Below are 13,494 nucleotides of genomic sequence, written 5' to 3' on the forward strand. Positions count from 1 at the left end.
AAATCTCATAGCAATCCATCTAATAGTTGTTATTTCCAAAGTGATGGACCGACCGACATTGCCATCTATGGAAGTGGGTCACCAGCATGGGTAAAAATGTAAACAATCGGCCTCACCCCATCCAAAAACTTTTGCTTTGCTGAATTTGGTCTAGAATGGCCATAGATTTATTACAATCCACCTATGAAAACTTCTTACATTTGATTGGACAAACACACCTATCCCTGGGTTGTCAATGGCTTTTGAGTTTCGAACTGAAAAATCATTGCGGAAGTTCTGGAAACATTGTGAAATTTCTCAAAAACTATTCTCAAAATTCAGATTCGGATTAAATTTGAAGCAAAAAAAAAAAGACCATGCAGTTGCAGAATCATACATTGCCAACTTTGATTTTAGCTTAAATCTAAGAGGTTGTCTTCAGACTTCGTAGTTTGACTTATCACTTATTTGCTTTTTTGCAGAAGGATAAGAAAATCGAAACCACTCTCATATCTGTCAGGTAAATATAAAGCTACTTCCAGCTGACAATTAGTTTAGCTTAGTATAAAGACTAGAAATAGGGGGAAACAGCAAGCCATACAAAAACGACATGTTGTGGTTTTACGGGGGGGGTGTTATGTGCCAGCTATGTCTTGACCGGGCACGGTAACTTCCCAGAGTCTCTGCCGGTGACTGTAACCCCACTCTGACAACTAGACTCCAGGAAATAGTCCGGCATGTAACCATAGACTGTATAAAAGAAGTGGACGTAGTCCCAGTGACGCCACCCATTGGTTTGTGGACTACCGTTTTGAAGACTCGAGTGTGGCATTTTGGCCGTCACCATCTTGTTTTTTTTGGAACCAGAAGTGACCACACACCACTTTCATAAACTGAAAGGGTCAAAGTTCTAAGACAAAAGTACAGACAACACACAAAAACAAGTTCAAGGCTATCCTCCTGATTGACAGGTCGCCGTGGTAGTAACATGTCAATCACAAGGTAGCCCCGCCCTAAAGCATACTCTGCTTTATCGTCTATTTTACTCTAAATGGGATCATACTTTATCAAATGAACATCATGTTGTATTGAAGAAGACTTGAAACTAGTGATTGAGACTATCCACTCATTAGGAAAATGTTTGATGTTTGTGAGGTAAAAAATCGAGTGAGAAGTAGGGTCATTTTCTCACAGACATCTATATAATTGGGCTTCTTTTTGCAACCAGTGGAGTCGCTACCTGGTGGCCATTAGAAAGAATGCAGGTTTAAGGCACTTCCGCATTGGCTTCACTTTTCAGACCCGGAGGCTACGTCCACTTCTTTCATACAGTCTATGCATGTAACCCTCCATGAAACCACAACCTTTTAATTTTACACCTTGTTTTTTGTACGGATTAAACAAACGAGATATAAAGTGTTAAAAAGAGGTCCTGCTAGGTGGACTTGTGGACTTAATGTTTGGACAGAGCCAGGCTAGCGGTTTCCCCTTACTTCCAGTGTTTATGCTAAGCTAAGTTGCTGGCTAAAGCTTCTTATTTACCATACAGACATGAGAGTGGTATCAATCTTCTCATCTTACTCTTCCAAAATGCAGACCTATGCAAAAACCAAGCTTAATGTATAGGATTAACTAAACGTACACATGGCATGGAAGGATTGTATTTAGATCCAAACCCATCCTTTAAACAGGCAGGACTTGCTGTTAGCAGAAAACTGTCCCTCTGCAAATTTTGGATGCATCTGAAAGATCTCAGCTTCTACACATACATTCAAGACTGGCCCGACATCCACAAGAGAAGCAGTGAAGCATTCCTTTAAACACGCTCTTGCCTACAGTATCTTCAGTCACTCCGACACACTGATTTATGGCTTTAATGACTCCTTTGACAAGCCACAGTGCACAACATTAATTACCAAGCTGCTCATTTCCTACCACAGATACCAAGTGATGTCACAGGGATATATAGTCCTAAGACCATGCAAAGTAAGTGGGTCAAATATTTGTAGAGCTGGATTGAGAGGAAGAGCTCACTTGAGGAACAAAAATGTGTGTGTGTGGGACACAGTCTTGGGAGAATCATGACCGATGACCTGTGTAATTCGAAGACAAGATTTCGTGAATCAACAGAGTGGGCTAGTTTTTTTCAGGAAGAAGCTACATGTGCCGTCCAGACATTTTCTGTTGTCGACCAGAATACTTAAATCCTAACAACACACACATGGCAGCCGCGGCTCTGACTGACTGAGCTAGCTGGAGGCAGGATCATCTCGTTAAAACCGCTAGCATCCAAACAGAACTACAATCCAGCTCCCTATCCTTCCTGCTCTCCTCAATCATCTCTCTCATATGCTTTCCAACAAAACCTTGTATTTAAACAAAACTTGAACACAGCAATGATCTGTTTATAGTGATTAAGGGCAGAATCTGCCTAAAAATGGTGAGAGAATCTTGCACAAATATGTGACTCACAGCGAGGACAGTGGGAAAGGGATTCGGGGATAATTGGCTTGAATTGAAACAAGACGAGGACACTGGAGCCAAAGAAGATCAAACTGAAAAACGTGGAATATAAAAGGCTAATCATGATGGTAACAGCAACCATGTGTTCAAATAAATTACCTTCTCCAGCAATGACACAGCTCTCCATTCACTTTAGACAGCTCATCATAATAAACAGTATAGTAGGATGAGACTATTCAGAAAGACATCAATTTCCAAGGAATGTCAACTAAAAAATGTAACACAATATGATTGCTTGGAGCTGTGACTCTTCCCCATGAAAGTGTCCAGATGAGGTAGGTTTTGGAGAGTTTCGGCTCTCTGGGAACAGAGAGCGGAGGCTGAGGTGCGTAGCTGCAAGCGTTCTCATGCAAGGCTACAGTTACACAGCCCCAAGGGTCAGACATTAGGCTGGAAAGAATATACTCCTTGTCTTCTGGTAATGTTTTACAGTGGAATACCTCGCATAACTTCACAGCCAACAGTAACACAGCCAGTACTCAAGGCAGCGGGGTACTGAGGTCCCCTGGTCACCATGTGCTGGGCCCTGTCACCGTTATACTGCCCAGAGTCACAGAACATGCGGTTATTCACAGCAACTGGCGTCCCACAACTGTTTCATGTCTCTGTTTCATATACCTACTTCTTGAAACGATACATCATCAGAGTGACAGGCCACCAGACAGTCTGATGATAAGGTGTACTCGCAAATCACACAAAAAGCATATTTTATCACATTCTATTTTAAGTAAGTTTTTTTAAATCATAAAACTGCCCTGAATTTGAGCCAGTTTATAGGATAAAGGTCTGCTCACAGCAGCATTAAAAATGCGACATTTCGTGGCGAAATCAGTTTATTCCAATGGAATCACCGCAGTTAGTGAATTCTTCTCTCGGAGGCGAAGTAAATCTGCATGAATTTTTTGTGTCGAGTGAACTGACCCGCGAATATGCAGAATGAAGAGACAGAGAGTCCAAAAAGAGTCCAGTATAAAGTGTTCCACAAAAGAAGAATGGTTTGTAGACAGTCGTGAGACACGAGTTGAGGGTACAAATATGTCTTTTCAATAAACTGCGTAGACTTGAACCGTTAGCGACCAGGCTAAGCTAACGAACTGAAGAGCTTGCTCTGAGAGCTTTTTTCCCTCTCCAGTAACTCTTTATTGATTGAAATGATGTAGAATCCCCAGAACAAAATGCCAGTGCAGATAAAAAAAATAGAGAGAAGCTCAGAGAGCTATTGTGAATCACTAGAGCTAGCATGTTCCCAGCAGGCTAGCATGTTCGCAGTTAGCTCGCCAGCTACAGTTGTTCACTAATTAGCCAAAAGGAACAAAAGGAAATAATGCATTTGTTGGGAGTATTGTCAGCTACAAATTAATACACATTTCTAGTGAGTGTTTACAGCAGCAGGACGGTGTACGTGGGATTGACTTAAAATAAACTACAGTGTGTTCATGGTAATGATGGAACATGTCACCCAGTGCAACAGTGCGGCTCATTTATTGTGTTTTTAATAGTTTTTGGAAAACAATGGAGCTCTATGGCACAGAGGAATAAGCTACATCAGGCTTAATTAGAAGTATCAATTCATTGTTGGTTTTGGTCTTTTTATTAAAAAAAGAATAATCTGACCTACTCTATAAGCTTGAATTGAGTTATGTAAAATGATTTGGTGTAATGTTTTAGCATAATGTCATGGTTTCATTAATAGTGGAAGGTAACTCAGTACCAATTTTGAGGTACTTGTACTTTACTTGAGTATTTCCATTTCATCCTACTTCATACTAATACTCCACTACATTTTAAAGGGAAATATTGTACTTTATTTCCACCACTACATTTATTTGACAGCTATAGTTACTAGTTACTTTTCAGATTTAGATTTTACAGAAAAAAAAACATACAATAAGTTACAACACATTACTAAAGTTTAAACCAGTGGTTCCCAACCATTTTGGCTTGTGACCCCTTACAAAAAAAATCTGTGTCTGGTTGGGGCCCCTTGTCATGTTTCAGTTGTTAGCAGTTCCACCAAAGAGAGGTTTCCCCTCTAAACTTCTCACATGGCTGCATTTCAAAGTTTGAGGCCCAAAGAGATACATTTAACCAATATTTGACCAAAACAATTTAAAGATTAGAAAAGTCCAAAAAATTAATACAAATACAAATTTGTGTAGCAGTTTTTTCTTCTTTCCTCTCCCAATAATTCACAACAGATTCCAACAGATTTAGGTTGGGAACCACTGGACCAAACTATCGAACTGTATATAAAGTAGTTAAAACTATAGTAGCTCCATCAGACTAGCTACAACAGTAAAATGCTGCTTACACATTGATGCATCAGTATTAACAATCTAATAATATCAGATACACTAATATATCAGTCACAGGGACATTTTACTGCACAACCACTACTTTTACTTTTAATAAGTGCATTTTGTTGATAATACTTTTGTACTTTTACTTAAGTAGAGTTTTGAATGCAGGACTTTAACCTGTAATGCAGTATTTTTATATAGTTGAATTGGTACTTTTATTTAAGTAAAGGATCTGATTACTTCTTTCACCACTGGGTTTCACTTTTTTCACACAGCCTGCATCTGAGTCATATACACAATGAGTATAATGGGTATTTTCCTTTTTGTACAAATTAGTAGGCATTGGCCATGAGATAATCCTTATGTGTGTAAAGATGTAAATGTGTGGGTGTGTGAATTGAGTTGGGTGTTCTGCAGATCAATGTTAACATTGCAGATGTACGCCTTGTGACACACTTGTAATCGTGTGAAAATGCGCACTTTGATTTTGTGTGTAAGTGTGAGTGTGCGTGCCAGGCTTAGCTGGTTTTAATAGGTTCCAGAGGTTGGACATGCGTCAGCCAATAAAAACACAAGAACCTACAAAACATTGAGCAATTCACTTCCTGTTGCATTGGGTTTATCAGCGCTACAAGTGAAGACAAATGACCTGTTCTGCTGGTTGTGTGCACCAGGTTATTGTATTGCTATAATACTTTCACACACATTTCTTGCTCCAGCCACAGGAAATGACATAGGAAAGGGAGTCGGTGCAACAAAACACACACAGCTAAAAATGATCCCTGATCCAAAACCCTGCAACCAGAGATTAAGGGGCCCAATTACAACCCAGCAATTAAAAAAATCAGCATCATCTTTTCCTTATTATAGTGATTGACCTGAAGAAACACACTGCCCATGCTTCAAAGTAGGGCGCTGAAGCACATACACATTTTAAATCCATCCAAAGTGCCTCCCAATGGGCCAGTGTTCCCTCTCTTTCTCTTCTTTTTATGACAAAGACACATGAAACCAGAGAGGGACTAACAATACTTTTGGTTTTAGTTAAATACAGGATCAGTGAAACATACCCAGCCTGGCTTCTGTGATGGTCTGAGTGAGCCAAACAGCCTGCTGGTTTCCCCTGCATGGGCCCACACCACACTCACAGAGCACGCTCGTAATGAAGGGTTTCTGCTCTGCTTTCTTTAGAACCACTATGGAACAATGTACAGATTATATTTACTTCACAAAATGTGCCTCAGATATATACACAGAGACACGGACGAGGGGAGGAAATTGGACTTTATGGTGTCTGTATGAATTCAGTACCAGTACAGTTTTTCACAGTTTACAGTTTCAGTTTTTTGTTACAACAACTTCTTGGGAGGAAGTCAGATTTAAAATGACCAATGGTGGCCTGTTGACTCCTGTTTCGTAAATAAGAATCAAACCATGTTTTTGCTTGAGAAGAGAAATTAAACTGGGTTAATGTCAAATAATGATACTTCAAAATCATTATAAAAAGAGATTTTGTGCGATGGACGGTTATATGTGACCAGCACATCAAAGGACACATTTTTAATCAGTACGTTTTCACTTTTAACGTTACAAAAGAAAAGGCTTTGAGGATGAGCACTAACCAATATGTTTGTTTGAACGTAACGTTGTCTCGTACATGAGAACAGTGGATGGAAGTTTGCCAGACCTGCCATGCCTAGTTACAGTTGCTAAGCTATGATTAGACAACCACCGTTCGGGAGGGGGTTTAGTGAACGGTCAGTTCTTTCTAAGGGTTCATTTAATCTTCATAAGCAACATCTTATCTGAAGTTAGGGTTGTGCTGCAACAGACTAAATAAGGCAAAACCTGTGACAAGGGGTCCCAAATGGAAAGGCAGATGGAAATTAGATAGTAGCTCAATCTGGTACAATACATTTCTTCTTGTGTGAGATTAATGTTTTTTGTACATGGCCCCTGACAAATAAATGCAATAAATTAATAGACAAAGCATCGTTTTAAGGGGTCACAAGGTAGAGAAGTAATGTGTTAGAGAAAAATAATGAGAGTATGATTAAGTGTAATCTATCCAATATGGCCGAGCCTTTCACCTTATCAGCCCTTTTTCATAGAAAAGCCTTCCTGATAGGAAGTCAGCCTCTTGAGTTTGGCCTGTGAAATTTAGTCTTATTTTTATTGGAGGTGAAATGCTTATACAATCGTTTAGTGAATAGAAATGTGTGTGTGGCGATTGGCCAGTGGGAGTGTATGCTGAAAGGTGCAGCTATTGAACTGGGACAATGGAGTGTTGTAAGAGGGTATTTTTAACCACCACGCTAAGTACCCTAATATCACTTTTACCACATTTGTTATGGCAGTGATAGACTCCATTTATAATCCTTCTGTCTGGCTGATATCTGTGATATGTCCTGAATACATTTTAGTTTTCCTTTATATACAGCTATGCAGGCTTTCAATCACTAACACCCTGGTGGAAGTAATTCATTACCTTGACCTGGGAAAAGCAGCAAAAAACCCCTTGCAAATGTGGTTTTGGTGTTCTAATAAACAACACAACTCACTACAGAGAAGTACAGGACATTTTCTATATGATGAATCCCATGCTTGATCTTTTCTAACTTGTATCACAAGGTACTTAGAAACCCAGACAAAGAGAAAGTATCAGTCCCAGAGCGGGATGTTGAATTTTCCCAAACATTGTCATCACACAAAAGGAGCTGTTTATGACTTTATTCCCCTGTGCTGAATGCCCACGCTCCCTCTGTGTGGAAGGGAAGGGAGTTCTTCTGAGAATCTGACCCCCGACACAGAGTGCTGGTGGGCTGTTGGCGTGTCAGTAATTGAAGAAGTTTGAATAAATCTCATAGAGGCCGGTTACTAATTCTCATGACTCACCCCCACCATGCAGCCCGTCACACATCCCTCCCCGCCCACGCCCACCCTCTTCTCCCCTTTCCCCGATGTGGGAACGCTCTTTTGCTCTTTCTTCCATTCTGTCCTCCAAGATGAACTCATCCCAAACCGTTGCTGTATGAACAAAACAAGCCTTCATAAAAGTACCCATTCACATCTCACCCCCCTAACTGCTAATGTGGAAAAAAAATTACATATGTACTGAAGCATGAGCTAGCCTGTCAGTGACCACTGCATAGCAGCCAATGAATTGTAAATGACAGTCGAGGATACTGTCACTGTGGAAACCTCTCAACTGTCAACCCTTTAGAAAAAGGAAAAGTTTTCAGATTGACCGTCATACATTTTTCACTTTAACCAGTTTGGTTTTGAAACCGACATAGGATCATGTGATCCTTTGATGTAAGTTAAAACACAAAAATCACCAAAACTGGAGTTAGAAACTTTTTACTCTCACAGACAAACCCTATTAGGAAAGAATGCTTCTTTATCAATATTGACCTGGTGCCTTTTTGGGGTTTATCAGCGAATGTGGTATAGGGAGAGGGTAAAGGGTGGAAGGTTAAATGTTAAAATGTAGGAATGTGGAGACGGAGAGAAAAAAAACGGCCAACATGAAGTGAAACAAAGCCTCCATGGTTTGTAGAAGAAAAGAGGACCGTAGCTGTCTTCACTGACACACTGTGATCTGCTAAATATTGCTTTAAAGTTTGTTTTTTGAGCTTATTTATTTGAGGATATGCATGGCAAAACACAGACAAGCATTAAAGGAGGTTAAAGGAATAGTTCTGCAATTTGGGAAATACGCTTATTTGCTTTCTGATGGAGAGTTAGAAGAGAGAGGATTGATACCACTCTAATGTCTCTACATTAAATATGAAGCTATAGCCAGTAGACGATTAGCTTAACTTAGCATAAAGATTGGAAACAGGAGGAAACAGCTAGTCTGGCTCTGGTTAAAGGTAAAAAAATACATCTACTAGCACCTCTAAAGCTCACTAATTAACACATCTCATTTGTTTAATCCATACAAAAACTGAAGCGTTAAGATGAGAAGTTGTGGTTTTACGGGGGGGGGGGTTATGTGCTGGACGCAGTTGGCCGGGAGCAGTAACTTTCTTGTCAAGATGAGATGGTCAACCACAGATACGTTGAATCTCTACGTTTCAAACGTTGAATCTCTACGTTTCAAACGTTGAATCTCTACGTTTCAAACGTTGAATCTCTACGTTTCAAACGTTGAATCTCTACGTTTCAAATGCTGTGGTTAAGGTCTGGTTATGTTTAGGCACAGAAAACCATTTGGTTAGAGTTAGGAAAAGATCACGATTTGGGTTAAAATACGACTACAAATGTCCGATTTTGACGGTTGAAACGGGAAGCTAACAGTGGTCTCGAAGACGGTCTCTGCTGCTTTTGCAACTCCAGCCATCTGACTACTGATCACACCACCGACCTCCCCTCCACATATGGAAGTCTGGCCTAGAGGATGTCATCTGAACTACGTCACTTATCCATATAATAGGTATTGTAGAAATGTTGACATGATACATATTATACGTATTAAAACGTAGACATTCAAAGTATCTGTGGTTTGCAGAAACGTAAAATGGCTACATTTTATTCTGGTGACTGAGGTGAAATAACAAGCTACCACCAGCAGTCTGTTAGTTTAATTTAGGCTTAGCATGAAGACTGTAAACAGAGGGAAAGAAAGGCTCTGTCCGAAGGTAACAAAACCCACTAAATAACAAATAATAACAAAGTTGTTGGCCAGGCGTAGTAACTTTCTCGACTCTCGTCAACACCATGTAGTCACCATAAGGTTGTCAGCGCAGACTCGTTTTTACTTTGTTTTTAAACAAACAAGATACAACGTGTTAATTACTCCATTTTGAAGGGGCTGGTAGGTGGTTTGGTTACCTTTGGACAGAGCCAGGCGAGCTGTTTCCCTATGTGCTAAGCTAACCAGCTGCTGGCTATAGCTTCATATTTAGCGTACAGACATGAGATTGGTATCAATCTTCTCATCTAATAATTTTACAAAATATCAAACTATTCCTTTAACGCACAGATATGAGGTGTGGTGTCGATGGTATCGATTTTCTCATATTTTCCAAATTGCTGAACAAGTCCTGAGGGCCGTAAAAAAAAAAGTCACCACAAACAAAACAAAATACAAAGACAAGTTAGTGAATGTGACTAAAGCGGTTAAGTGAAAATTCAAATGGTAGAACCAGTGGCTTTTGGACTAATGAGGTAGAGCACTTGGTGTCAACAATGCTGAGTGAGCTCTCTTCCTTTAATAATAAACACAAAGTTGATTTGCTCTCTTTGCTGGCCAAGAAAACTTGGTGGCCAACCTAAAACACAGCTCTGCAAAACTTGTGGGATTCAAGTTCAGTGATGCCATCGTGGATTTTAATAAACACAGCTGTAAGTGAGCTGAGACAAAGTCATGAATACGCAGAAAATGACTAAACAATCATTTATTTTTCAGTATGAGTGGAGCCTGAGCTTAAACAGAGCAACTTGCCAGCTGGAGAGTGAGAACTGGTGAAAGGTTTACATATTAAATGAGGATGTTTGTGTTTGCATATAGACACAACTGACATTCACATATGCTCAGTTTACGTCTAATCAAAATGGTCCCAAATGGCAGCTTCTTCCTGTGTTTATTTGTACCAGAAAATCCCCAGTGCCTTTAGCTTTTTCCGCCTCCGGACTCCTATGAAAACTATCTACTTGGGAGCAGATTTGAAAAAAAAAAAACAACCCAACTTTGTTTAAATCAGGGAAATAAATGAGTGCATTTCACTCTGCAGAGGCTCTCTATAAAGACTGTCTGGCTTTTACACAAATGAAAAACTTCAAGTGTGTTTTCCTTGTAAAAACATGAGGCCTGGATCAGAGCAAAACGCTATTAGACGGTCAGCTCTGGTGAAAGAATTGACACGTTCCACAGACCCACTACATAAAGCATACTGTATGTAAATGTCACTTTTTTTTTTTTTTTTTTTTTTACAAAGATTTGCATCTGTTTGCGTGATAGAGAAAACACAATTAAATAAGGAGCAGAATAAATGGACGAGCATGCTCATGCTGGGGTTTGAGTTTAAGGTTGCGGATGCTTTGACTGTGAGGCACTGAGTCCATGTTGGATAAGAAAAGAAGGGACAACAGACATGCAGACAGAGCAGATGGAGACCAGCTGGGAGAGTCAGGTACATGAGCTCGCCTGACAGAAATACGCTGGGCAGCATGGAAGCAACGGAAAAGAAACATGTCCAACATTTACATATGCACTTCCCATTTCCCCTTATTAGGAGCTCAAAGCGAGGTCGCAGCCCAGCACAGCTGCACATGAGACAGTGTGGCAGAGAAGCTGGACTGTGACAAAGGCGGCTATTTCTAGGATTCCCATAAATCTCTGGCAGCCACTACAGTGCTGGACACTACATTAGAGTTCCTGTGTTTATCTCTTTTTTTTTTTTTTTTTTTTTAAAAAGGGCTCTGTTGTAGTATTTTTCTCTAATCAGCATGGATCCCCCTCTCTCTGACACACAAAACACACAGGAAGAGCAAAATAAAAAAAATAAAAAAACATGACCTCAAGTTACCCTTCACTCTCAAGAAAGACATCAAACACAAACACTGTGACTACTTATTTACAGTTAACACCTCATCCTAAATGTTCCGTATTCAAGACCTGGTGAAAAAGGAAAGCAGCTAGCTACTAAGCAGCCAGCGCATGAAAGTATCTGACTTAAAGCGCACCCTGACTGTAAATTCAAAAGTCCAAAAAGAAACAAACAACCGATTGTTTGAATTGTTTGAAAAAGGTGTCAGTGCCTTCTATTGTCCTTGTGAAAACATTAAAACAGCAAGATTGTGTGTTAGCAAGAGGTGAGAATCTCATTTTGAGGTGTGAGTTTTCATCATATGGGTAACGCCTCAGAGCGGAGAAATGCAACAGGTTGCAGTGGGTGATGCAAGGCTTTTAAAAGAGTATGTGAGAGTATGTGTGAACCCAAATGGGCCCTTATAAATGTATTTTTTTTGTTGTTTTTTTTCTAATGTAGCAACATGGCAAGAAGGGGTACAGTCAGTCACTTTAGGATTATTTACTCAAACATCTCATCAGTCACTGACAAACAGCCGCCAGACAAGTAAAGGAGACAGTACAAGCAGCAGTAAATCTAAAAGCGGGCTATCATGACAAAAGCAGGACTGACTGACTTCCTTTCTACAAGCACATTAACGTCACAGGAAAAATCACCCAGAGCCAGGAGTATCAGACATCACATACTGAATCCAGACCCCCCCCCCCACCCCGGCACTGAGATGACTGGGTGGGTCCAGACTAGTCACTCTGTTCTAAAAGTTTGCTTGTGGCCTGAGGGAAGCAGCAGTGAAGAAGCAGATCCCCACTGTGTGTGTGTGTGTGGGGGGGGGGGGGACAGAGCAGAGAGTCCTGCTGTCATGTCTTTGTGTGTTAACTAATCAGAGGCGGCACACTGAGAGCTTGTCACGGTGTCACTGCAGGGGGTTAACTGCCACTTGGCCGAGAGACAGGGCTCGTGGAAGAGAAGAGCACTTCAGCCTGGTTATCACTTGGGTGGGCCTCAGGGAGCAGAGGAAAGGCAGAACAAGATGAGTCAGGGGAGCACCTCTCATCTACGACCAGGCAGGCACCAACTGGAAATCACTTAAAGGGGACAAAACACTGATCCCAGACAAGCAGGTGTGGCAAGAGGAGCAGTTGAAGCTAAAATAAGAACAATTCTGTCGAGGTGGGGAGAAAGAAAAGAACTATTTAGAGGCCAGAATTTAGAAACAAAAGTTAAGATGACCAGGCAATGTCTCTCAGTAAAATTACGCATGCCGGCTGTGGAAATGAGTAAGATGTTGACTATGTGCTCTAAGTGTTAGCTGCACGTCACTCTGTAGTCACTGCTCCCCCTCTGTGTGTCAATTCCTACCAGTGACTTCATCTGTGCTTTTTCTCAAGGATATCCCTCTCCTTTCTAGGCACAATGAAGCAGCTTCCTGTTTGGAGAAGGCCCAGTCCGGCCTTCGCTCACAAACCCTCAGCTTACGTAACTTCCCTGTCGTTCTGCCAGTGTCCCAGCTATGTCACATCAGTGGTTCGGGATGATTTTCATTTTCAACTACCTTGATTTTCAATTTGCGCATAAAAAAACCTGAGAGGGAATTCTGGTTATATATATATATATATATATATATATATATATATATATATGTGTGTGTATGTGTGTGTGTATATATGCATTAATTAGTATTTTCTTTTGCCGATTTTCTGGAAATGTATAAAAAATTATTGTAACAATTGGATGGAAACTTGGCTGAAGAAAAGCAGCAAATCCTCACATTTGAAGAAGCTGGAGCATGGTAGTTTTGCTTGAAAAACGACTGAAATGATTCATTGTTAACAAAACGGTCTCTGTTGATCTAAGAATTAATCAATCAACTGATCATTTTAAAAAATAAATGCTCATGAAAAGTAGTTATCTGAAGCTGGCAGGTAAAGAAATAGTGCATTTGGTGATAAGACTTGTGCTGTGATCTGGATCTCTCCGGCTGTGTTTGCTAATGTGATAGTGAGTTTAGGTCGAGACTGTAATGAGATATAAAGGGTGATTAAGTCAGGAAATACATTAGCAATCTTAATTTCTTTAGCACTTTTCACAACACAAATACAAAGCAGTTTAGAAGGAAGACAAATAGTAACTGCAATCCAGAGCTTTAAGTAGTGAAA

Source organism: Siniperca chuatsi, linkage group LG21 (assembly GCF_020085105.1).
Source record: "Siniperca chuatsi isolate FFG_IHB_CAS linkage group LG21, ASM2008510v1, whole genome shotgun sequence".
NCBI classification, from domain to species: Eukaryota; Metazoa; Chordata; class Actinopteri; order Centrarchiformes; family Sinipercidae; genus Siniperca; species Siniperca chuatsi.